The following is a 22,656-nucleotide window of genomic DNA, read 5'->3' as shown; positions in this document are numbered from 1 at the left end:
CACTTTTTGCAGCTCTAGGGTATTTGATTCCTTAACACACGATAAGTAAAATACCAGAAGATGCTGAAGAACAAGCACTATCACAAATCATTGAAAACATTCTGAATCCAACTGAAAGTCAGGTATTTTTATTTTCCCAAATAGCATACAGTGATTCCTCATTCATTGCGGTTAATTGATTCCAGACCTGACCGTGATAAGATCATTTCTACAACATAGGATTTCTTATTTATAAATGGAATATTTTCAGAGTTCGAGCCCTCTAGACATGAAATGACACCCCTATTGTTACCTTTACATTCTTATTACCCAATATAGTAGACATGGTAAGGGTAAATAAGCCATTCAAGACATGAATACGATCCTGCTCATGTGTGTTACTATAAATGTGTTCCCTACAAGACCTGAAAGAGGCAGACAGGAAGTGACGTTGGGGGTTCAGAGTTGAGTTTCAGCTTTGAGTGGGTAACAGACGCAAAAATAGTCTGTGTTTTTATTAGGGATTATTGTGCTTATTTTGAGGTTATTCTTGCAATAAAAGCCGGTGTTTCTGGCGATGACGTCTCGTGCTTGGGTGTCTTACCAAACTTTACAGTAACATTACTGACACCTAGTGACCAGTGTTGAATACAACATTTCATCAACATTTTTGAATGCATCTTTTGAATGCCTTTTATGTTGCATTTTAGTTCATGTAGTCATTTTTATGGTTGAAAATTTGTAATTTAGGCAAAAAAAAAAAATAACATTTGCGTGATCTGCATATTTCTTGACGTATTCAACCACAAAACAGCCTGATTGTTATGACCTAGGGGAACATAACATATTTAAGAACACAAGACACAGGAGGCGGGAAAGTCAATTCATCAAAGTTTATTAGTTATTCTTAAATTATTCAATATTATTATTATTAAAACTAAAAAAGAGATTTTAAAAAACACTCCCGTGCCCAAAGAAAAGGTCCTGATGCACTGGCCCAAACAAACACAAGGACGGTGAGGTGAACAGGCCAAACCTATACAGGGCCATCTTCCTGTCATCTTACAGCTACCCCTAAAGCGGTACTAAAGTGGTACTGCCCCCTGCTGGAGAGGGGGCAGCACAGACAGGGACAGGAGCAGGATCAATAGGCTGATCAGGAGAGCGAGCTCTGTCCTGGACGGTCCTCTGGACTCCGTGGAGGAAGTGGGGGAGAGAAGGTATGTTGGCTAAGCTGACATCCATCATGGACAACACCTCTCACCCGCTTCATGACACTGTTGTTTCCCTGGGCAGCTCCTTCAGCAGCAGACTGTTACACCCACGGTGTAAGAAGGAGAGGTTCCGCAGGTCCTTCATACCGACCGCTATCAGGCTCTACAACACCTGCACCACCTGAACCATGTTGTAGTCACTATGTATTCTTTACTTGCGTATCTTGCTCGCTGCTGTAACAAGTGATTTTCCTTGCTGTGGGATAAATAAAGTACAATACAATACAAGACAATAAATGAGAAAAAAAACACAACTAAAATCCTAAACAAAGCAAACCTGAAAACAGGACACCCTGTGCAGCTAGCAAGAAGCAGCTAAATGACCTGGAGCATGACGAGGAGGTGGAGACGATCAGAGCAGAGAGAGAGCAAAGCGCACCTGCACACATGTATCTGCTCCAGAGAGGGCGGGGCCTTTTGCTTCCTACATACAAACACAGAAAGACCAAACATAAAAATCAGTGCTCAAACATAACAATGATGCATTAATTAATATATTTTTGAAAAACCTTGATAGAGTAAGCAGCGAAATTTGATGAGAGAAATGGCGGGGGACAACTGTATTGGACAATAAACAAAGTTTCTCCTGGGATTTTTTGAAGCTGTGGTTGTGGGCTGCATGGGAGGCGCACTGCCGCCGCTGTGTCGTGCTGCTGCTACGTCGCTGTGGCAGGATTTTTTTATTTTTATTTTTTTTAAACCTTAGGGTCGTTTCCACAGGCTTAAACAACAAATGCATCAATTAACTTTGAATGCCTTTCTCTCTGCCTTTTCTTCCACTCCTTATCTGTCAAGTGCCAACAGGGAAGGCAGGTGATTCTGGTGCACCTTCTTCAAAATAAAATGTAGTGCAACATGTTTATGATATTTGATAGATATTTTATTTCTAATTAATTGTGGTCAATATATTAAATAATAGGCTATACATGTGCGTATCTATGTAGTACACGGGGGCTCACACTTTTTCAGCATGTGGGGTACTTTGTCCCAAAGATCTACCTTCTACTATAAACATATAGAATGTATATATTTAGTGCATTTATAAATATGAGTATTTATGTACATTGTACATGTATATCAGGGGTGCACACAATCAGAATAATCTACCTGTTACTATAAAACATATAGCAGGTATAAAATCTAATTCACAATTAAAATCAATATGGCATTAAGGATAATTACACATAATTCCTCATTAGTTTTGTACATAAACTGAGTAAAATGTCAGTGAAAATAGCTACGTAGCGTTCATCATGTATTACGTCCAGTTAGCCCGTCGCCTGAAGTCAGCTGGGATAGGCTCCAGCATGCCCCCGCGACCCTAATGAGGAGAAGCGGTATAGAAAATGGATAGATGGATGGAAGTTGCATTATCTGTGTGTGGCTGCCGACGTCTGTTCTACGCTTTTTTTACGAGAGCGAATCAGTGGGGGGCTTAATGTCAACTGACTAATGTCATATGACATCTACGAAGTGATGGTTATGATGTAGGTGACACATGACCAACACTACCTTTGCGAACACCGTAATGGGCATAGTGGAAAGCCTGTATAAAGCTGTACATGCTTCTAGAATATTATACTATGTGTGATATTCAAAAAGCATATGCAGTCAGAAGTGGGGCTAAATTGCAAGTCTTGCTGTGTTTGTGGTGGAAGCTTTGTCAGCAGTCCTGTGCTGGAAAGGCTCCCTGATGATCCAAGTTTTAGTGCTGATGCCCATCTCCCCTGGAAGTGACGATCCCAATGAATTATTCTCCTACTTTGCTAAAGGCTACCTGCAATATTTAACATCCTTTCTAAAGACATTTCCCTATTAGTAGTGGCAGCCAACCAGATAGAAGTCGTCAAGTATCATACCACGATCTCAAAAATGATCATACGTATTTTTAGGGACGTCATCATACGTAGCACAATATATATTAATATATGAAAGTAAAAATGGGATATATTATTATGTAAAAACAAATAAATACAGTGGAACCTCAGTTTTTCCCATTCATTTGTTCCGGGAGGTTCGGCAAAAAGCGAAACATACCAAGACCAAATCAATGTTTCCCATGGAAAACAATGTCAATCCAATTCAACATTCCAGATAACCAAAAATATGAAACAAAAGACATTTTATGGAGAATAATTAATAGGTTTACATGCAGAAAACAAAGTGAACTACATATAAATGACCAATGAAATATTGAAGACTGCACATGGATGGTAACTTTATGCATTACAACTTTTCCACTTCCAATCTGATCACGATACCTGAATTTGGGTATCTGCCAATACCGACACTATGCCGGAGCTCTGATTTTATATGAGGCTGTATTAAACTCCTAATGAATAAACTCATAATAAAGATGTTCTGATGTTCGTATTTGGGAGTGTACGTGAATGCACAAATGAGAAAGTGTTGTTCCGAAGAACAACAGAGAGACATGTTTGTGGGTTGGAGATACATATAGAGTGTTCGAATTGCACTGCTGTTGATGTGTTCAGGTCAGGATAAAGTTATAAGAGTGTCAGACACTGTGTGACTCTGTGGGGACGCCACATCGTGCCTCCCTCTGTGGGCATAACAGAAAGGTGTGGGTTGCCATAATGCACATGCATTAATTCCCCTAAAAAGCTTAATGTAATCAATGAAATAAAGTACTTACCGCTGTTAACATTTGTTATAATTGTACTTATGCATTATTGAGGAGTAGGATTAAATAAGATTTGCTTCTTCTTACCCCTTTTTGGATATGTGGAACTGTGAATGTGATGTGCTCCAGTGTAACTTGTATGCATGTTCACCATTACCATTATAAATTCATTTTAGATGTATTTGGGTAAACAATCAATTTAAGCAACAAAACAAATCTGTGGAGCCATTTGGGAGCTGAAAGAGCTCTTTGAAAAAAGTGACGAAATTCCTATCACTAATAAGAGTGAGATATCACTTAATATCGGTATAGGTTTTCCTGCTAATAATGATATCTGCTCACGAGTCATGATGCGTTCAATTCAGCAACAAACTCAGCATGTCCCCAGTGTGGAATTATGTCCAAGTTTGGCCTTTGGATTTTAAATTGTAAATATGCAATTTACAATAAAAGTGCTGGTTATGCAAGGGGGGAGTAAGGTGTCTTCCTTTTATACTTCTAGTCTACAGTAATGGCTCGCCACACTATGCTTTCAATTTCGCGGCTTCGCTCTGTCATATTTTTCCATCCATCCATCCACCCATCCATTTTATTCGTATTGCACTATTTGTTTTATTTTGCACAAACAATTTATTTGTCAAATGTAGGCATGGGCTGGTTATGGGTTTCAAGATATACCGTGGTATGAAAAAGTCACGGTTTCAAAACTAATAAAATTGTGCGTCCCACCGTTCTACGGTATGAGAGAAAGTGGAGGTCCAGCGTGGCCACCATGTGGAAATACAGTGTTCCATTGCTTTATCGCGGTTCACCTTTTGCAGACTTGCTGTTTTGATTTTTTCGTGCTTTTTTTTTTTTCATTACAGCGTAGGAACGTTATTACAGGCCATGCCTGGCCCTTTAAGAAGAATTGCATTGTGGGAAGTTGAATGTCTATCTCTTTCCTCTCTTGTCTATCTGTGCCGCCCGTTGTTTTCTACATCCTGATTGGCTGTAGACCATTGTCAATCAATCTCCTTCGTGGTGTCCTGCCATGTCTCATGTGTCATCGCGAGCTTGCTTGCTTGCTAGCTTACTAGCTTGTAAATGAATCTTCGGTTCATCTGCAGCAATATGTTTTAACAAGGATACAAAAACGCTACAGTACAGCGGAATGGCGACGAAAAGGCACGGTCACATGAGTGAAATATGCGTGAGTGACTTAATAATTTGTTGTGTTGATCATTAAGGTTGATCATGAAAATTCAGACAAAGGTTTGAACTTTTTGAGAGTGTTTAAACAAGAGAGAAATGTGATCAAATGTTATTGCCTGTCTGAGAAAAGTGTATAAAGTGTATGGTGAGGGGTTTTACAGTCTTAAAATATGTATAATAATTGTAAAACAATTATGCGGATTTCACTTATTGTGGACTATTTTGGGAACCTATCCCCCATGATAAACGAGGGAACACTGTACTTTGTCATGTGCTTTGTTATTCCTCGCAGTTGCAACTGGGCTTCAATGTGCTGAATCCACGGGTATGAACTGTGTTGCTAAAAGTCAGCAACTTAAATATAACTTAAGTGAAACTTCCTGACGCAAGCAAATGAATAAAAACTCACACAATAACATTCGTAACTTTACACGTTTTTTATTATTATTTATGTTGTGACCTTTTTTCAGCCACTGACTATTTATTATTATTAATATTATTACTTTTATTATTATCAATATTTATTATTACATTTTGCTTTGTTTTTTTAGTAAGAAAATATTCATGGTTTTGTGACATGAGTTGCAGCATTACCCACCGTAGACAGCATTAAGAACTGCATTTTATTTATTACTTATTTAGACTTTTTTTTTGGTATTTATTTTAAATACATTCATATCTTCCACTTCCCATGTTCTATTATATTGTTTAAAAATGCACTGTTAAATAGAATTTTTTTAATCTCTTCTTTTCTGAAGATATTTCAAAATACGTTTTAGAGCTGTAATAGTAATACCGTGAAACCATGATATTTTTGCTCATACTGTCAGAATCTAATTCTGGCCCATGCCTAGTCAAATGCATCCTGTGGTATCACAGAAAGACGGTGTGTGTTCACTACACAGTGCTGCTGACTATATTGGTATCAGTTGATGTGATAAAGTGCTGGACAATATCAGTATATCGAGCATCTCTACTTAGGTCCTTAATCAAAAACATATTATGTTAGCTGACTGTTGCTCATGATTTTTTTTGTTAAAACAAAATTTTAAAAATAAATATGGTACTTTTTCTATGACTTAAATTGCATATTGCACAATTTGTCCTATTTTGCACACATTTTAGAGCTGTCATTATAATAACTATAATAAAATGTAATTATAATAATTATAATGAAATGTGCTGGACAATATCAGTATATTGAGCATCTCTACTGAGGTCCTTACGCAAATAATGTGCAGACTTGTAGCAATGAAATTACAATGATTAAATAACTTAATAATGTAGGCTATGTAAGACAGCTTGTGAAATTAAAGTTTGGAATTAGTGACATGAGAGTCATAGAATAACAGTGCAGGATGAAGTCTGGACACATAGCTTTCTGAATATCAGTTTTTACTGGGAATATCCCTGCATTAAGATATCTGCTGCATAATAGTCATAGTGGATAAATATCTTCTGCAAGATTTACGTATGCAGTGTGTCAATGTGCTGATGAGTGTCAAACAAAGAACATTCTGTTGTATATTTTCAGTGATGAATATATGAAGTGAATAAACAAATGATGTTCACTGAATATTTGAATAGATTTACAGCCCTCATTTTGATGTTTTGTCACCAAAAACTCTCGATTTGGGCTCATTTTATTGTCACCACCAGTGCATTTCCAGTTGCTGCTTGTCGTAGCTTCTATTTCTATTTCGTTTACCGTTAGCCTTTTCTCACAGAGCCACTCTCTTCCCATGTCCCCATCTCCCAGCGAGCATCAAGAACAGTCAAGTGTTTGTTTCTGTTAGCTGCTGGCTGCATTTTCGTGTGGGAGTGTGCTGTTTTGTAGGCGTGCAGGGTGCATAATTGGAGTTGGCATGGTAGCGCTGCCAGGGGCACTGCGCCTCCAGCTTCTCAGTCTTGTGCCTAAACTAAGAGAGGTGAGTATCCCCTTGGCTGTAATTGAAATAATTACATCATCGTTTATATGCCTTTATATTTTTATGTTCTGCCTAAGTTGAGAAAGGTGACACGTTTTGAGGCGGTTTAACTGTTTTTTGGTTGTTTTTTTTCCTGCATGTCCGTCCAGCTCTGTCGACACTCCACCTCAAGCTTTAGCATCCAAAGCACCTGCACATTATCTTTTAATGCCAACGCTTGTCGAAGCTAGAAATAGAGCACACCAGGGCCTATGAAGCATCTAAAATGCATTTAGATTCACTTCAGTGATGCAGGTACCTAGCTTTACACAACAGTCATCAAAACTGGAAGGAAATCTTACCTTTTATTTTATCTGTTTATTTACATTATATAGTTTTATATCAATTCTCAGTCCAATATTTACAGTCCATGGAAGTAGGATACATTTCATTCGGTTACACATGTGTTGTGGTGTGTAGACCTCAGGGCAACAGAGGAGTTTGCACATTTTAAAGACTAGTTAAAGTCCTCAGATAAGGTCCAAACCAACTTGCTATGCAGATAGCAAATAGTGCCACAGATATTTGGCCAGTTAACCTCGTACAGCAGGGGTGTCCTAAGTGTGTTTTTTATTGGCTGGCAGCACATTCTAAAAACTAAAAAAATCCAAACAATTGAAAAATCTGCAGGAGTTTTACAAGAACAAAGTGAAAATATTCAGAGAAAATGTTGTAATCTTATAAGAAACAGTCGTAATTCCATCCACCTTCTTCCGCTTATCCGAGGTCGGGTCGCGGGGGCAGCAGCCAAAGCAGGGAAGCCCAGATTTCCTTCTTCCTAGCTACTTGGTCCAGCTCCTCTCGGTGGATCCCGAAGCGTTCCCAGGCCAGTTGAGAGACGCACGCTGTGTTTTACGTAGTTTGGTTTTTTTAAACACCGAGTTTCATTGACGTCAATGCAACCCGGACTTCCTTATATTCGCATGCCCAGCACCCCCGCTCTGCTTTGCTCTGTTCACGGTGTTAGCACGACGAGCAATGGCTCCAGGGAAACGTTTTTACGGGTGTGCCTAAAGAGAAAAGCATCAGGCAGAAGTGGTTGGAGTTGCTGATTCCCGGCCAGCAAGAGAAAAATACGCTCATCTGTCAACGGCACTTTACACGGGACTATTTTGTGAACATGGGCCAATACAAAGCTGGACTATCCGTCAAACTGTTGCTGAAGTCCGACGCCTTTCCAACGGTACTTGGTCGTGTTGAAGAGTCAGAAGAGCAAGCTGTAAGTAACAATTTATCAGTGTCCTAACTGTGTTTATTTTGTGTAAGTAATCGGACAAAAGGGGATCAGCAGCTGTCCGGAAGTCCTCGGGAGCGCTTGGAAGTGTGACCAATCAGGGTGGAGTGGGCTCGGCGGGAGGCGTACCTGGAGGAGGGCAGGGGCTGGAGTAAATTACACAGACCATTTGGGTGGGGGGCAGGAAACACTGCAGGGAGAGGTGCAGAGTCTGGAAGATCTAGAGAGATTTCTTGTGTGTAGCTGCTCTATAGGAGTCCAGTCTGGTGTTTGAGAATCAGTCTGTTACTTGAAGTCTACAGTGCCCCCTGATGGACAGGAATATCAGCATTCTATGTAAGAACGCTGGCAGAGAGTGTAATGATTCTGTATTGTACAGAGGAATGTTGGCAGAGAGTGTTATAATTCTGTATTCTGTGTAATAATTTTGTGTTCTATGTAAGAATGTTGACAGAGAGTGTTATGATTCTGCATTGCATGTAAGAATGCTAGCAAAAAGTGTTGTGATTCTGCTTTCCGTAAGAATTTTGGAAGAAAGTGGAATGATTCTGCATTTTACGCATAAATGCTGGGGGAGTGCTATTACTCTGCATTCTACGTAAGCATGCTGGCAGAGAGTCTGCAAGGCCATCACTGAGCTGAGATCTATTTCCTCATCTCATTTCCACTCACTTTATTCCATCTCAGTGCTATTAGAGTGGAATGAAAGCACATGTACACAGCCACTTCACAATCATAGCACTCTGGGAAAATGATTCATGAAATGGCTTCAGCAATCCTAAAGAGCCAGGAGAGGATTTTCAATGTTTGCTTTGTAGGAGGGTGAGAAAAAAAACTCAGTCATAAAGCTGCCTAAATGAGAAGACAGGGATTAGTGAAGGCGAACATTTTATTCCTTCCCCTCACATGCGTGAGACTGACAACTTTTGACCAATTTTTTACAAAGTCATTGGGAAAAGATGAAGAAGTGTATGCATGCTGTGCACATACAAGCTACAGTCTTTGTAGGAACAACTTTTAACCAAAGTTCAGTTATTGAAGCGTCCTATGACTGACTGGCAAGGGTGTAGTCCACTGGAATAGGCTCCAATACCTCTTGACCTTGTACAGGTTAAGTGGGATAGACAATGAATGGATGATTAATGGTGTTTATTCAAGCATGCATTCGCAATCTGTAGACCGGAGAGTCCATGTTGTACACTGACCCTTTGAGTGTTGTACCCTGGCCATTGAGCATCTTCAGCCCAGTTAGGCCTGTCCCAACAACACATTTTGCTCGACAATAATCGTCCCACAAATTATTGCCGATAATCGATTTTATTGTCAACATTATTTTGGGACAATTTTTTTCATTAATGTAACAATAATATATGGCATAAAAATGTGAGTACACCATATCAAAAGCAACTTTAATTTCTCAAAAGTAACTGGAATGTCAAGAGCTTTTAAATAAAATAAATTAAACAAACAAGCAAACAACATAATGAAAACAAAATGGACACAGAGCATGAGGAGTGAATACATAAGTAGTTATCCAATGAGGATTTTCCTTCATTAAGATTACGGATAATGACGAGCTCTAATCATTTCATGCTCGTACTCGGCAAAAATGCATGATCTGTAATGGATACTTGTCTAAAATGAGTACGAAGAAAGTATTCCAAGGTGTAGCACACGACACACACAGGTAGTGAGAGCACACTTGCTAGAACCCCACTTTCACCCACTGGGACAAAGAGACTGAATGACTGACAGGCGAGTTCACTCACTCCGTTCATTCCAATATAGAAACAACGCGCCCAGGTGTTCAAACAGATGCACAGAGTGAAACCTTGTCATCCAGTCCGTTTTGTAGAGAGAGGAGGAAAACAAAACATGCATGCACATCAATATATCGAGGCCAAAATTATAACAAAATGATTGACTTCATTTTTATTAATTGATTTATTGATTATCGTGACAGGCCTATACCCAATAAAAAACACTGTTTTTCAAAGGGGTTACGTTCCAAGGCCACCATTGAATGTCAAAAAACTGTCAGTAATTGAAAAATGTGTATTTTTGACACCCTCCAAACCCTCCTGCTAGCTTGATGTTGACGTTATCCTCTGATTTCTGATCAACATTTGCAATGAAAGTGACTGTTGTAATTATTAAATTCAGTTCAGTTTAAATTGATCTATTTAAAACTTATGTTAAAGTTAATATTATTAGCGGGTGACACTATAGCATTTTGTTCAGGGTAGAACATACAGGAGCTAAGGGGAATCAAATTCAATTAGATTATGTTTTGTGTTTACGCCATTTTGCTCATGCTAACTCTTAACAGTTCATGAGGATGACATGAGGATTAAGTCCATGTAAAGTTATTTTTCGGAGCATCTACGTTAACATTAACACTAATCTGTCATACATATGATAGTTATTTTATGTAGTAATTTGTCACTTTCAGTTACATGGCTGCCAAGAGGGCGCCAACTTTCGCACGTGTTGCAGACAATTTATCCCACCCTTCTTCTGCTCAAGACATGCCCCAGTTGGCAACATATGCTAGCTGGTGGTGTTCTTATATTTTTTGGGTTAAAAAAAATGCAATCTTGAGCCAGTTGCAAGCAGTCCCATTGAGGCAAGGGTGTCCAAAGCATGGACCGTGGGCCATTTACTCTAAAAAAATAGAAAATTTAATTAAATTTAATTTAAAAAAGGAAAACAAAATAAAACAACAGCAAAAATGAAAAAAGAGCAATAATTTGGTGGCCCATGGCATTTTTTGGTTAGAACCTGAGCACATTCTAAAAAAAAAAAAGTAGTTTTTTTTTCATTAAAACTAAATAAAACAACAAACAATGGAAACAAATAGCAGATTTTATACAGATAAAGTCATAATATTAAGAGAAAACAGTTGTAAGCTTGAGGAATGAGGAAAAAAATCTTAATTTTAAAATCATACATTTCAAAAATTAACAAAAAAGTCATTTTTGGACAAAGAAATGTCCAAAAAGAAAGGAGAAACATTTGTAAATTTATTTTTAAAAAAGGAGAAAAAATTAGCAGGAAATACAGTATGTTTTGTCACCTCCAACACAAAGCTCTAAATGTTTATAACGTCTTAGCTGTATGTAACTGCTTGGTTTGGTTTACAAAATATAAGTTGTCCTCGCATCCGGTGGAAAAAGTTTGGACAGTCCTGCTTCAGGGGCACACCGAGGAATGCAGATTGAGGCGACGTGCGGGAAGTCTTTTACTGAGCTCACACTCAGGAAAAGGTTGTGGGGCCAACACCAGGCTGTCAGTTGTTGCCCCTCAGTCCCGTATGCAGTCTCGTTGTCATCCCTGATGATCTACAGTCGTGTTATCTGTGAGTTGAATTATGCGGTTTGTGGTGAATGTGGCAGTGCAGTCATGCGTCAGCAAGCTAAAGAGCAAAGGGCTCAGCCCTGGGGGGACCCCGTGCTCATTGCGATGGGCTTCGATGTCCGACTGCCCGCCCTAACTATCTGCTGGCGCTGGGTCAGGAATTTGCAGATGCTATTGCTCACCTTCAGCTCGTGCTACTCGGCATGTTCAATGTTCAATCAATGTTATGGTTTTATGTTACGGAAAGTGGGTTTTATGTCCTGCTTTGATTTGTAGTGTGTAAGTTACTTAGGTAATATTAAGTGTGGGGTAAACATCCACCCTACCTACAACTTTACTTGCATTTATTGAAATGACATAAACTTAGTGTTAGCTTCTGATAACTGGCACATAAACAAACACACTTTATAGCGTTACATGGTAGCAGGCATTGGCTGGCGACTAGTCCAGGGTGTATCCCGCCTCTCGCCCGAAGTCAGCTGGGATAGGCTCTAGCATAGCCCCGCAACCCTAATGAGGATAAGCGGCATAGAAAATGGATGGATGGGTGGTAGCAGGCACTAGAAAAACAGAATATCCTGCAACGTGCCAAGGAAAAAAATAATCACAAAGTTGCAAAAGTTCATAAATAACTATCCATTCATTACCAACCTTTTGTAGTGATGAATCAGAGAATCTCCTCTTCCTGTGTGTCTCTTTCCCTGGCGGCCATGCTTTCCCAGGAGCTGTGCTCAGTTGTTGCCATGGTAATGCAAAGTCTGCTCATGTTGCCACGACCTGCAGTTGAAAAGCAGTGGCTCATTTGCATTGGACAGGCCACTCGTAACAGCCTGCTCTGAACAGGGTTGTTGATAGAAGGTTTTCACTGTGCTAGAATTTTTGATCATTCTTGGTATTTTGACTGAAGCGTGTCACAAACCAGCATAATGTAACACATTTGCAGGTCTTCATACTATGTTTGAAAAAAAAGTGTCTGCTTTCATATTCAGATTTCAGCACCATTGTGGTGTGAAAAGAAACACTGTTGTGACTTCAAATGAGGAAAAAAGGTTCTGGATACTTGAAGTGACCTAAAGACAGCAAGAAGGTCAACAAGCATATGAAAAGTTGGTTCTAACATTTCAGAGACATTTGCAGACCAGATTCAATCACAACCACAGCGGGAAATTCATGAGAAGCGCTTGAGAAAATCAAACATGTTTGATATTTACGGCTGTCTACGGGGGCCTGAACTGCAGTGTGCTGATAATCGAGTTCCCGCAGCAAAGAATATTGAATAACTAACATTCTATGTACAACAACATATCATACAGGACATCTTGCAAGATCAGGAAGCAACATTCTGAGCATGTGAGCTTGGTCATGGTAGTGCTGTAGCTCATATCAAACATATGGACTTTTTTTTTTTATTGGCTCATTTGTACACATTGACTTTTTGACTCGGTTTATCGTTCACAGCTGTACTCAATACCATATTTTAATGCCATATGCTAAAAAGCGTCCACACGGTGGCCGATTGGTTAGCATGTTGGCCACAAAGTCTGGAGATTGGGAAGATCTGGATTCGAATCTCCGTTGGGCATCTCTGTGTGCAGGTTGCATGTTCTCCCCGTGCATGCATCGGTTTTCTCCGGGTACTTCGGTTTCCTCCCACATTCCAAAAACATGCATGTTAGCTTAATTGGTGACTCTAAATTGTCCATAGGTATGAATGTGAGTGTGAATGTTAGTTTCTCCATATGTGCCCTGCGATTGACTGGCGAACAATCCAGGGTGTACCCCGCCTCTATTGGTTAGGATTTTAGGATCACTTGTATGGATTGCTTTTTGTTAAATCCATATATGCTCCAGCTGTATACTGTTTGCAGTGTATAGGTAATTGGTATGTATGTATTGGTAATTTCTTTACTTATTTCAATTAATGATAGTCATGTTGAAATGTTTGTGCTATATGCTGATTGGCTGTCTGGAAATGTATGTAACTGATTGATGATGATTTTCTTAATCATTTTGGATTAAACAATTGTGGACATAAGTAAACTAGTGTGTCATTTGTAAATTGATTAACATTGGTTTCTTCTAGAATGTTCAGACACTTATGAAGGCCCTGTCCCATCCTGCTGATGAATGATTTCGTCTGCCACCGTCTAAATATTTACGTCAGACGTTGTCATACAGAAGCAAATGTGAATTTTTTGGCCATGATAGAACATGATGAGCAATGTCTAAAAATGTCTGAAAAATGTCTGCTTAATTTTGAGTTGAAAAATGTTTAAATGACGTCTATGAACATCTCACAAATGGCTGAGCTGTGCCTAGCTCCTGGACGCCCCACTTTGCTTGTTTTGTAATTATATTTGCATGACTGTTATGTTGGAATACCATTATTTGGATGGCTACTTTTAGGAATGGAATATTTTCCACTTTGTTTTAGACAAAGTATAGCAATGTGCTTATCTACCACAGAGATATAACACACAGAAGACCTTTCATCTGGAAAAGATGCGCCCTACTGTTTTTATCTGTGCACACACACACATAGTTTCTAGATATGCCACTTAATATCCCAAACAACTAAAAAAAGGGACGTTTACACCCATTTTACCACTCTGACAGAAGTTATAAATTAAAGCGGAATGGAAAGGAAAGAAAGTTCCTCGTCTGATATTGATTGGACTTCGCTAAACCTTTGTTAGTCGCTAAACACTCTCTACAGCACTGGCATTGTAGTTGCTTGTATCTATTCCTGTTTGAATTAAATTGTAAACTGTCCTTGAGACTCCTAGACTCAATTCACAACTGTTAGAATCAAATAATCTGGGGGGACTTTTGCCCTGTAAAAGGGTCGGTCCAAACACTATTATGTTGGAATACAATTATTTGGATGAATTATCTTGGAATACTGTTAGTTGGATGAATACTGTCTCGTAATACTGTTATTTGGATGACTATGATTTTGGAATACTGTTATTTGGATGACTGTTTTTTGCAATACTGTTATCCGGATTACTATGATTTTGGAATACTGTTATTTGGATGAATACTGTCTTGGGATACGGTTATCTGGATAAGTATGATCTTGGAACACTGTTATGCGGATGAATGCTATCTTGGAATGCTGTTATTCGGATGAATACTGTATTGGTATATTGTTATTTGGAGGAATACTATCTTGGCAAAGTGTTATTTGGGTGTCTATTATCTTGGAATATCATTATTCAGGAAAATAGCATCTTGGAATGCCATGTTTTGGATGACTATTATCTTGGAAAACTGTTGTTTAGATGACTATTATTTTGGAATACTATTATATTATATTTACTGAGAAATACCCCCAGGGGAACCCAAGAGGGGGGGAGGATGATTTCCCTAACAGGACGGACACAACGTTGACGACTTTGGCAAACGGCTTATCGACGGCGACAACCGAAAGATGCATTTGTGGCAAGGTTTGCAAGAACATGCGCGGCCTAAAAATCCATCAAGGCCGAATGTAATGCTTGGCCCAGGAGAGTGCAACACAGCGCACAGGACCCAGTCCTGGTGAGACGACGGAGGAGCCCGGCCGGGAGACACCCCACAGAGCCCAGAACCTCCAAGTGCCAAGCTCTCCAGCTCCCAGCATAGTAGTTCAGCAGCCTCGTATCAAGTGGCCTCCAGCTAACCAACACAAAGTGTGGCACCAATTCGATGAGGACGTCACCAAATCAACAGCAAAAGGGGATGTCGACAGACGGCTTCAGACCATAACCACCATCATTGTCACCTACGGAACAGAGAGGTTTGGTGCGGAAGAGTGCAAGTCAACCAGACCCAACTACACCATGAACCGTAGGGCAGAGAAGATCCATCAACTGCGGCAGGAGCTTCGGTCCCTGGCAAGACAGTATAAGGCAGCATCTGAGGAGGAGAAACCGCCACTGGCTGAGCTCCGAAACATCATCAGGAGGAAACTCACTACCCTGCGTAGAGCCGAATGGCACAGGAGACGCAGGATAGAGAGAGCCAGGAAGCGAACTGCTTTCATAGCTGATCTATTTGGATTCATCAAACAGCTTTTGGGGCAGAAGCGCAGTGGGCATCTAGCCTGCTCCAAGGAGGAGGTAGACTACTTCCTGAAAAACAACTTGAGTGACCCTGAAAGAGAGCTAGACCTAGGGCCCCTCAGTGCCTTATTGGACATACCATCTCCCACTGTCGACTTCAACACCTGCGAGCCCACCTGGAAGGAAATCCAGGATGTGGTTACTGCTGCCAGATCCAGATCAGCTCCAGGACCCAGTGGAGTATCGTACATGGTGAACAAGCGCTGCCCTGGACTCCTTAGGATCCTCTGGAAGACCCTGCGTGTGATTTGGCGCATAGGAGCTGTGGCGGATCAGTGGAGGCTTGCGGAGGGTGTCTGGATACCCAAATAAGAGAATTCCACCAAGCTGGAGCAATTCAGAACCATCTCGCTTCTTAGCGTTGAGGGGAAGATCTTCTTCAGCATCCTTTCCAGAAGGTTGACAGACTTTCTCCTCAAGAATGCCTACATTGATACTGCACAGAAAGGTGGTATCCCTGGTGTGTCAGGATGCCTAGAACACAGCTTATCAGGGAGACGCGGGAGGGCAAGGGAGACCTCGCCGTGCTCTGGCTTGACCTGGCCAATGCCTTCGAAGCTTGTTGAGACTACCCTGGACCGTCACCATGTACCCAGGAAGATCAAGGACCACATTCTGAATTACTACGGGAACTTCAGACACAGAGTCACTTCTGGGAGCACAACATCTGACTGGCACAGGCTCGAAAAGGGCACTATAACTGGGTGCACGATCCCAGTTACCTTTTTGCCCTGGCCATGAACATGGTAGTCAAGGTAGCCGAAAGGGAGTGCAGAGGTCGTCTGTCCAAGTCTGGCATTCGGCAACCACCCATCAGAGCCTTTATAGACGATCTCACCGTCACCACGACATCTGTGCCTGGTGGGAGATGGATACTCCAGGGCCTGGAAAAGCTCATATCCTGGGCAAGAATGAGCTTCAAACCAATTAAATCCAGGGCAATGGTGTTGAAGAAGGGAAAAGTGGCTTCTTCGCTTCTTCGCGGATGGCACAGCAATCCCATCTATCACCGAGAAACCAGAAACCAAATCTTCGACTGTAGTCTCAGGGATTCTGCATCAATCCAAATCACCATCAAGGAGCTTGAGACGTGGCTGTCGGCGGTAGAAAAGTCTGGCTTACCAGGCAGGTTTAAGGCGTGGATTTACCAGCATGGCGTTCTACCCCGGGTACTTTGGCCTCTGTTGGTGTATGAGGTGCCCTTGTCGACTGTAGAGACCCTGGAGAGGAGGATCAGCACTTACTTCCGTAGATGGATGGGCTTCCCACGCAGCCTATGCAATGCAGCACTGTATGGGAGGACCAACAAACTACAGCTCCCTTTCAGCAGCCGTGATGAGGAGTTCAGGGTCTCTCGCACAAAAGAAGCCTTGCTCTATCGCGACTCCAAGGACTCTAAAGTAGCATCAGCGGGCATCGTGGTGCGAACTGGCAGGAAATGGAGGGCTCAAGATGGTCTGGTGGTGGCTGAGTCCCGGCTGAGACACAGGGCTCTGGTGGGCACGGTGGCAATGGGTCGATCTGGGCTGGGTGCGATTCCTCAACCTTGCTATGAAAAGGCACATGGAAAGGACAAACGACAGCTAGTCCTGAAGGAGGTGCGGGCAGGCGTCGAGGAGGAACGGACCAGCAGGATGGTGGGCATGCAGCAGCAGGGAGCATGGACAAAGTGGGAGGGAGTGCTGGAGAGGAAGGTGACCTGGTCTGAGATCTGGAAGGCAGAACCCCAGCGCATCGGGTTCATGGTCCATGCTGTTTATGATGTCCTGCCCAGCCCAGCCAATCTCCATCTCTGCGGCATGGGTGACTCTCCAGCATGTGCCCTGTGGTCCAGGAAAGGCTCTCTGGAGCACATCCTAAGCAGCTGTTCAAAAGCCCTCGGGGAGGGTCATTACCATTGGAGGCACGACCAGGTGCTGAAGACTGTTGCTGAAACCATCTTCAAGGCCATGGCCAAAAACATCAGCCACAAGCAACAGCTTGGCAAGAGGAACATTGCCTTTGTCAGGGCTGGAGAGCAACGACTACCACAGCCCAAACCAGCTGGCTATCTCACCTCAGCAGTGGACTGGGATCTCCGAGTTGACCTAGGCAAGCAGCTCAAGTTCCCAGACCACATTACAACAACTTCCCTGAGGCCAGACATCGTGCTAGCATCAGTCTCTTCAAGGCAGGTGCTTCTGTTAGAACTGACAGTTCCCTGGGAGGATCGTATAGAGGAGGCAAACGAGCGGAAGCGGTCAAAGTACCAGGAGCTGGTTGAGCAATGCCTAAGAGCAGGGTGGAAGGCACGATGCGAGCCCATTGAAGTAGGGTGCAGGGGCTTTGCTGGTCGCTCATTGTGCAAGGTTTTCACACTACTTGGCATCACCGGGGCTGCAAAACGGAAAGCCATCAAGTCCACCATGGAGGCAGCAGAGAGAACCTCCAGGTGGCTGTGGATCAGGAGGAGCGATCTGTGGGCTCATGCGACTGGGACACAAGCCAGGGAATGATCAACCCTAGGCTGGGTCACCTGAGTGAGGGCGTATGATGTTGAAAGACCCAAAACGTCCGATGAACTCAGGAACATCACTGATGATGTGTCCCAGTGCATCTCACGATGTATCTTTCATTCATTCATATGGATGAATATGATCTCGGACTACTATGATATGGATTACTATTATTTTGGAATATTGTATTTATATCAATATTGTCTTGGAATGTTATTATTTTAGGAGTACTGTACAAGGAAACTGTTGTTTTCGACAAGTTTTTTATTGTCCTATATGAAAAGGAGTGTGATGACGAGCGGGCTTCCTACATTAAATACTGTATGTCAGTATATAACGTGATGGCTTTGAAAACCTTCTCTTTGTGATGCTATTGTTGTCAAAATGTTGTCTTGTTGCGGATGGTGAGGAGGACCAACTACAACTGCCTGCCCAACAGCCATAAAAGTCTGAAAAGTGGTAAGATTGAATTAATTATGAATGCAATGAATGCAATTATTTTTTATTCATTTTGTGCATTAGATGCAGCTTTTCTAGAAGTGAAGGTGTGTGCATGCATGTGTGCATATGTTTTTTGCTGGATGTATGTAATGTAAACAAGGCCTTAACTGGTATCACACATTGTATTTGCTCTTTACGCCCCAGTCACCTTTATTTAAGCACAGCAAACAAGCACCATCTGGCCGAAGCTTCTCTTCAGAATGCAAATAACACACACTGGCCACTGTTTAACATTTCAGAATAGTTTTTTTTTTTCCCCAGTTAATCCTTATTTAATTTTATGTCAAACATTTACACTATTAAGTACTAAAGTGAAGGTGATCTGACTGATTTATACTGTACTATGACTGGCAGTTACTTCATTTTTATTAATAATTATCAGAAAAATACATCTAGTATTTTTTTAAGATACACATTGGCTTTCTTTCTGATGACAGAATAAACTAATAAATAATAAAATTGATTTGGTTTTTGTACATCAGTTTTTGTCAGACCTTTTATAAGAAATTAACACCAAAACCCGAGGTACCACTTGTCACTAGGGTTGTAAATCTCTTTGCGATAGACAATTCTCTACGCATCTTGATGCGCGGGTTACGATACTCAAAAACGCTATATTTTAAAAACAGAACGATTTGATGCAATTCTATATTGTGTAGAAATCATACAATTTGATACCATGCATTTCTATGGTTACATTTGTTGATGTAGACATTAATCGTATATTATAGAATAAAGAAGCAAATTCTTTAAGAGTGGCATTCTTACAGTATTTTCAAATGTCTAAAAGAGCACATAATATCATAATAAATAAGGCAGGGGTCTCCAACTGCCGAGCAAGAAACTTTCAGGCCCAATGATGAAAAAAAAAATCAAATAAATAACTAACTACATTTAATTTTATGTACATGGATATAAATTGTGCCGCACGGTGGACTAGTGGTTAGCATGTTGGCCACACAGTCACAGTCAGGAGATCGGGAAGACCCGGGTTCAAATCTCCGTTGGGCATCTCTGTGTGTAGTTTGCATGTTCTCCCCGTGCGTGTGTGGGTTTTCTCCTGGTACTCCGGTTTCCTCCCACATTCCAAAAACATGCATGTTAAGTTAATTGGAGACTCTAAAATTGTCCATAGGTGTGAATGTTTGTTTGTCTATATGTGCCCTGTGATTGGCTGGCGACCAGTCCAGGGTGTACCCCTCCTGTCGCCCGAAGTCAGCTAGGATAGGCTCCAGCATACCCCCGCGACCCTAATGAGAAGAAGCGGCGTAGATGGATATAAATTGTGGAAATTTTGGCCATTATTTTATTCAAAAAATAATATACAGTTAGAATTCCCACAGTCTTGCATGTTTATGTTTGTTGCGATCACCGTTAATTTCATCTTATTCCTGTCTTAGTTTTACACAATACATAATAATTAAGATAAATTAGATCACATAATGTTCGCCCTACTACTATTTACATATCTTCTTGTCTTCAGAGCATGCATCCTTTCACCGGCAGCCCAGACTCTCGCGTTGTTTAAGAGATGCACTGTCAACCGGTTGCTCGTCTTGCGATACCTGGTGCATGGCTCTACAACTGATTAATCTCGATCGATCGATTTACAGTATGGCTGATTCTTATCAATCCAGAAGGATGCAATCGATGCAGCTGTATCTCTCGCTTGTCAAATGGATATCGGCTTGTCGTTCACAACACTACTTTTCACCTTTTGTTTTGTGATCAAATACCTATTTCACTCACTACAAATTGTTATTTTTTTACATTCCATCCATCTCTGTTCAAATAAATATACTGTAAAAATTAGGGATGCACAATATTTTTTTTCAAACCGATACCGGTAACATTGTGCTTGTCAAGATGATACCGATATGATAACCGATTGCAGTAATCCTTCATTCCAGACTCGACCACGATAAGTGAATTTTCATGAAGTAGGATTCGATATTAATTCGGAGTTAGAGCATAGAAAACCTGTTTTTGACTTTCTAAATACGGGTTTTAACATCATTAGAGCCCTGTAGACATTAAATAATACCGCAATAGTCACTTTTACACTCCTATTATTCTTTGTTTGGACTACAGAATCACTGCATGGACATGACAGACGGCCACTGCTAGCATAGCAAGCTACTGAGCTAACTAATTAGCCTCTCCAATTTACTTATTCTAAACTTAAGAAAGTGTTTCAAACGGAGTGGGGAAGAAGGACAAAGAAGCCAAAAACGTACCACTTCCACATGGAATGAGAGAACCTTTTTTTCACTCGATCTCAGCCATGGCATGTCTGTCTCAGCCATGGGATGTCGGATTGGCTCTGCTGGCTCAGTAGGAAGTCTCCATGCAGTGTGAAAGGTGATGTAATCTAAAATCATGTCTCATAACATTACTGATGCTTAGTGACCCGAATACTACACATAAATGCTCTTATCTTTTTTAAATAAACCACAATATAGTGAGGGAGTGATATTCGAAATGTGATACAGGGAAGGACGACTGTACTTATTTATAACAATTTTTTAAAATTTAGATTTCACTGTAATTTGTTCACACCTGGAAGTAAGAGAGTCAAAGGCGTATCAGACAAGCTATACCTGTCGATTTGTCCTAATCAAAGACAGCCATCCCTTGTTTAGTTGTTTATCGCGGTTAATTGGTTCCAGACAGGACCGCGATAAATTAATTTCCACGATATAGGATTCAATGTTAATACTGTCAATGGAATATATTCGTAGTTAGAGCATAGAAACCATGTATGACTTTCTAAATAAGGTTTTTAACATTATTACTATTTCTATAACATTATTAATTATTGTCAGCACTGGAATCTTTGTAGGCTTTTAAAACACCATCGTAGCGATGCTGTCATTTCAGGTGGCTGATAAGTGTCTTTACACAATACGTGCCGGAAAAACAATCGGTTCTACGTATGTGCAGAGCACATCTACATTCGGTCGACCTGTTTTTCGTCAGTCACATGTTAGGCATGTGTAATCTACGCCATCTGTCAATCTATTTTACGGAAGCCATATACGTCACCCCACCCACTCCCAGACATGTTGTTAAGATTTGAGAACTTACAACATAATCAATCTTGTTTTTTCTTATATTATATCTATGGTGCAAGTGGATAATTTATAAGCTGTCTTTTCTTGGTTCCATAAATTATTTAAAGTTTTTTTCACCACTGAAAAAATACACACAAAAGCATTTGCTAGGAAGATATGTTTGGATGGATGGTATTTCTCCGTTTAGAAAAAAAAATAGCTGAATCCTCTACTTTAATCCATCATTGCACTCTGCTTATGGTCGTTTGCATTCAAATATCACCGCACTTTATGTGTTTTATTGCATTTATTTATGGATTTACGTCTGCGCTACGTGCATTGCTTATGTTTTTACATAGTTCAGACTTGGTGTATGTCATAAGACGATACAAACATCCGAATGGTAACGAAGTAAGAGTCATTAATAAAATAAACCCCCGATATATTACATATATGAAGTATGGTTATTGACCAGTTATATTCATACATTTAAAAAATAATAACTACCACAGCACGTGACGTCGCAGAGGCGCTGTCGTAAAATTGTGCCAAAGAAGGTAGTGACGTAGGTCTTGCGCATGCGCAGAACCGATTGCGTTTCCGGTCCGTATTACGTAGTGACACCAAGTTAAAGAAGTCCCACACGACCCCTCACTGGAGAGTTTTTTTTCGGTTATCGGAGCTATTTTTAATGTTATGGGATTTATCGTATGACGTCATAATTCATCATATTGACCCAATAATTAGCGGTCCAATAATTATCGTGCACCCATAACAAAAATGATGGACTGTTCATATCTTTGTATGAGAATAAACTTGCAAAATTATCAAATGCTTATTTTCACCACTGGA

At 40.7% G+C, this 22,656-nt stretch overlaps 1 protein-coding gene and 1 pseudogene across 1 annotated transcript in view; both read left to right on the top strand.

Moving 5' to 3' along the window:
* The window catches only part of brinp2 (bone morphogenetic protein/retinoic acid inducible neural-specific 2), a 206,578-nt gene that overhangs the window by 46,336 nt on the left and 137,586 nt on the right, over nt 1–22,656 (top strand). The gene's annotated exons all lie outside the window — the stretch shown is intronic.
* Nucleotides 11,695–18,250, top strand: LOC129177613 (uncharacterized; annotated as a pseudogene).

The sequence above is a fragment of the Dunckerocampus dactyliophorus genome, chromosome 2 (genome assembly GCF_027744805.1).
Source record: "Dunckerocampus dactyliophorus isolate RoL2022-P2 chromosome 2, RoL_Ddac_1.1, whole genome shotgun sequence".
NCBI lineage: Eukaryota > Metazoa > Chordata > Actinopteri > Syngnathiformes > Syngnathidae > Dunckerocampus > Dunckerocampus dactyliophorus.
The sequence above is the reverse complement of the archived record's forward strand: the minus strand, read 5'-3'. Positions and strand labels throughout refer to the sequence as shown.